Raw genomic sequence first — 5,000 nt, 5'->3', positions numbered from 1 at the left:
GGAGGGGGAGGAGGAGGAGGAGGAGGGGGGAGGAGGAGGAGGAAGAGGGGGGGAGGAGGAGGAGGAGGAGGAGGAGGAAGAGGGGGGAGGAGAAGGAGGGGGAGGAGGAGGGGGAGGAAGAGGGGGGAGGAGGAGGAGGTGCAGGTCATATGGGATTAGGAGATAGAGGAGGAGGAGGAAGAGGTGGTAGGAGAGGAGGAGGAAGAAGAGGTAAGAGAGGAGGTATGAGAGGAGGAGGAGGAGGAGGAGGTGGAGGAAGGAGGAGATAGAGAAAGTAGGAGAGGAGGAGGAGGAGGAGGAGGAGGAGGAGGAGGAGGAGGAGGAAGGGGGAAGAGAAAGAGGAAGAGGTGGAAGAGGAAGAGGAGGTGGGCGGATGTAGAAGGAGTAAGAGGAGAAGAGATGGAGAGCAAGGGGGGGAGAGGAGATGAGGGGTGGGGGAGGAAAAGAGGTGGGGGAGGAGGGATCTGCGGAGAAGGAAGAATAGGTCAATGGAAAGAAAGGAAGGGAGATGCGTGGAGGCAGAGGAGAGGAGAGGAGAGGAGAAGAGAAGAGAAGAGAAGAGAAGAGAAGAGAAGAGAAGAGAAGAGAAGAGAAGAGAAGAGAAGAGAAGAGAAGAGAAGAGAAGAGAAGAGAAGAGAAGAGAAGAGAAGAGATGAGAAGGAGTAAGAGGAAGAAGAGAGAAGAGAAGAAAAGAGATGAGAGAAGAGAAGAGAATGTTAGAGTTATGAGAGGAGAGGAGATGAGCGGGGGAAAGGAGAAAAGCAAGGGAAGGCAGATGGGAAGGAGATGGGGTAGAGTAGGACAGAAAGAAAGGGGATGGGGAGTGGAAGACAGAGGCGTGGGGAGGGGGCAAAGGGAAAAGGAGGGAGTACACGAGTGCAACAGATATGGAATGGGAGCGCAATAATAACAGGATACAAGTATAAGATCCAAAGAATATATTGCAACTTGCCCTCTCGACTAGCACTCTTCCCCTTCTCTCTCCCTCCCTCCATCCCTCCCCCTTCCTTATCTCTTCTCCCTTCATCCCTCAACCTTCACTTCATCTTTAAAACACTTCTCCTCCTTTCCCAACCCCTTCTCTCACTTCTCTTCTCCCTCTCCCACCACGTTCTTTCTCACTCTCTAAGCGCCCTCTCGCAACACTCACTTTCCTCTTCCATCCTCGACCCTATCTCTTCTATTTTCTATCCGTGTACTTAACTTACCCCATCCCTCCACTTCCCCCGTTTGATTACACGCCAGTAGCTTTTCGTCCGCTGTCATTATACTACTCCGTATCTGCGGGGAAAACGTTGAGCGAAGTACAATCATTTACTGCGCATGCGTGGTGCGTGCGTGTTTTATGTGGGTGTTAAGTTTGTCTACGGGCTCTCTTCACGTATTTATCAATTATTTTCTTTCGTCTCTTTCTTATTTCTTGAGAATGGAGTCGCGGGAGTGGGTAGGAAAGGGGGAAAAGCAATGAAGAACGGTGAGAAAAGAGATGAAAGAGAAAGAGAGAAGAGAGAGAGAGATGAGAGACTCAGGAGGATGAGAGAGAGGAGAGATAGAGAGGAGGAGCCGAGAGAGAGAGGAGAGAATGAGAGAGAGAGAGAGAGAGAGAGATGAGAGAGAGAGATGAGAGAGGAGAGAATGAGAGGAGAGAGAGAGAAGAGAAGAGAGAGAGAATGAGAGAACGCGAAGAGAGGTGAGAGAGAGAGAGGGTGATAGTGAGAGAAGAGATGAGGAGCGAGAGAGAGAGGAGGAGAGCGTAGCGGAGAAGGAGAGAGAGAGAGAGAGGAGAGGGAGAGAGAGAGAGAGAGACGAGAGTGAGTGAGGGTGAAGAGAGAGTGAGAGAGGAGACGAGAGAGAGAGAGAGAGAAGAGATGAGGAGAGAGTAGAGAGAGAGAGAGGAGTGAGAGAGAGAGGAGAGACAGAGAGAAGAGAGCGAGAGAGAGACAGCGAGAGAGAGTAGAGTAGAGAGAGATACGAAGTAGAGAGAGAGAGAGAGAAGGGAGAGAGAGAGAGAGAGAGAGAGGGAGGGAGGGAGGGAGACGGGGGGGGGGGTAGAAAAGAGGATGCAGGCGAGGGAACTGAATGAAGACGGGACTACAAAGAGGAAGGGGGGGGGGGGGGGGGGGGGGGGGGGGGAGGGGGGAGGGGCACGAGGAAGGGCGGAGAAGGCGGAAGGAGGAGAGAAAAACTGCATGAAGGCGCGACTCCAAGGCAGGGAAGTTGAGGATGGGCCTTGGCGGGAGGAGGAGGGAGGAGGAAGGAGTCAGGGGGAAGAGGGAGGAAGGGGAAGAAGGGGGTTGAGAGAGGGAGTAGGAGGAGGAGGAGGAGGTGAGGAGGGGGATGAGGAGGAGAGAGGAGGGGAGGAGGAGGAGGAGGAGGAGGAGGAGGAGGAGGAGTAGGGGGTGGGGAAGGTGACCTTGCACGGGAGGTGAAGGTGTGGCAGGGAGAGGCGGCCGCAAGAAACGCCAACGCCTGTGGAGGAGGAAGAAGAAAAAGGAGGAGGAGGACGAGAAAGAGGGAGGGAGGGAGGGAGGAGGAGGCGACGAAAGGTAGGGGTAGAGAGAGAGAGAGAGAGAGAGAGAGAGAGAGAGAGAGAGAGAGAGAGAGAGAGAGAGATGATGAGAGGATGACGAGGAGGAGATGAGAGGAGAGTGGCGAGGAGAGAGTGAGAGAGAGGAGGAAGGGGTTGAGCGCCGACGATTAGAAGAGGAAGAAATCACAGAAGGGAGAAGAGGAAGAAGGGAGAGGTTAGGGAGGAGGCAGAGGGGGGGGAGGGCACAGAGAAGAGTTGAAGTTGAAGGGTGAGGATGTTAAGTAAAGGTAGACAGAGAAGAAATGAATTGGGACAGTAAGGGGGGGGGGGGGGTAGATTTAGTGAGGGAAGAGGTGAACAGAAAGAAAGCGGAGGAGGAGGGAATAGGAAGCGAATAAGAAGACGTCAGATGAGCAGGAATAACTAATTGCATATGATGAGGAGGGATTAGAAGGGAGGAGGTAAAGGAAGAGAGGAAGAGAGAGAATAGAGAGGAGAGGGGAAAAGGGATAAGAAGAAAAGAGAAGAAGAAGAAGAGAATGAAGAAAAGAAGAAGAAGCAGAAGACGAAGGAAGAGAGCGAAGAAAGAAAAGAGAGGAAAAGAGGAAAGAGAAGAAGAAGAAAAAGAAGAGAAGAAGAAGAAGAAGGCCAAAGAGAAGAGTAGAGAGGAAGAGAAAAGTAAAAAGAGAAGAAGAAACGAAGAAAAGTGGGGGGGAGAGAGAGGTGGGGGGGGGGGCGTTAAGGGGGGGGGGGGGGTGTGTAAAGAAGAAAAAAATAACGGTTCCCCTCCCAGAAAGAAAGAAACACGAAAACCGCATTTTTGGTTTGCTAATAATATAGTTACCATCCTGGGGAGGGATCGGGGACCAGAAGAAAAAAATAAAAGGGGCAGTGGTGAGCGGGGAAAGAGGAAGAGGAAGAGGTGAGGAGGAGGCTGAGGAGGGATTAAAGCAGACAGTGAGTACAAAGGCGAAAGGGAGATGAGGAGGGGGAGGGTTATGGGGAAGAAGGGAGGAGGAGGAGGAAGGAGAAAGAGGTGGAGAAGGAGGGTTAGGGGGGAGGAATGTTAGGGGGGGGAGGGGGAGGGGAGGCGGAGGCGGAGGAGGAGGAGGAGGGAGGAGGAGTGAGGAGGGAGAGGAAAGGAGGAGGAACAGAGGAAAGGAAGGGAAGAGAGGAGGAGGAGGAGGTGGTGGTGGAGAAGGAGGGTTAGGGGAGAGGAATGTTAGGGGGGAGGAGGAAGAGGAAGAGGAAGAGGAGGAGGAGGAGGAGGAGAAGGATAAGAAGGAGGCAGAGAGGAGGAGGAGGAGACGGGGAGGAGGAGGAGGCGGGGAGGAGGAGGAGGCGGGGAGGAGGAGGAGGCGGGGAGGAGGAAGAGGCGAAGGGGGAAAAGTATGAGAAAGGAAGGGGTTGAGAAGGTGGGGAGAAAAGAGCAAAGAAAGAAGGACAAGCCGAAGGCGAAGAAGGAGGAGGAGGAGGAGGAAGCAAAGAAAGAATAGGAAAAGAAGAATCATAAGAATTAAAAGAAGAATTATAAGAATAAGAAGAAGAGGGTCCCAGCTGGCAGCGAGGGGACGGACCCCGACGGGGAGAGGGGCAGATCGCCCCTGAAAGTTTCCCAAAGTGTCGCCAACGCAAACAGCCCCGTCGGGGAAAGAGGTTCTGTTCCCCCCTTTTCGTTTTCTAAAACAATTGCGTGCCGCTAAGGTCAGCAGTCAATCTTTTGGGCCCCCAAACTACATCAAAATTAATAACAGATATTATTTATTATATATAATTTATATTTTTTATATATATATTATATATATATATATATATATACATATGTACTTTTTATTACCCACATATATATATATATATATATATTATATATTATATATATATATATTTATATTTTATGTATTGTGTGTTTGTGTCTGTGTGTGTGTGTGTGTTAAAAAAAAAAATAAATAAATAATTTATATAATATTAATATATAATATATTATATAATGTGTGTGTTATATATAATTAAAATATTATTAATAAAATATATGTATGTATATGTAATAATATATTATATATAAAATTTATATATATATTATATATTATTTAAAATTTTATTTATAAATTTTTATATTTATATATATATAAAGGTATACAAAATAAATATCTATTTTTTCTATATTATTTTATAGATAAATTATGTATTATGAAATTACAACCGTACAACACAACACACAAAACCAAAAATTAAAATTATATATATATATATTTATTTTATATATATATATTTATATTTATTTTATATTATATATATTTCTATCATCTATTATCTACATATATGAAAAATTTAAATTATTCTTTATATTTTTATATATATTTATGAAAAATAGTTAGAAAAGTTATTTATTTATGAACCAACACACTAATAAAATTTTAATATTATATATATATATTTTAATATTATATTTTTTTATATTTTATGATTTTGT

The sequence above is a fragment of the Penaeus japonicus genome, unplaced genomic scaffold (assembly GCF_977035675.1).
Source record: "Penaeus japonicus unplaced genomic scaffold, GWHDUDI00000001_assembly GWHDUDI00000025, whole genome shotgun sequence".
In the NCBI taxonomy this organism is placed as follows: domain Eukaryota; kingdom Metazoa; phylum Arthropoda; class Malacostraca; order Decapoda; family Penaeidae; genus Penaeus; species Penaeus japonicus.
This window is presented reverse-complemented; position numbering follows the sequence as displayed.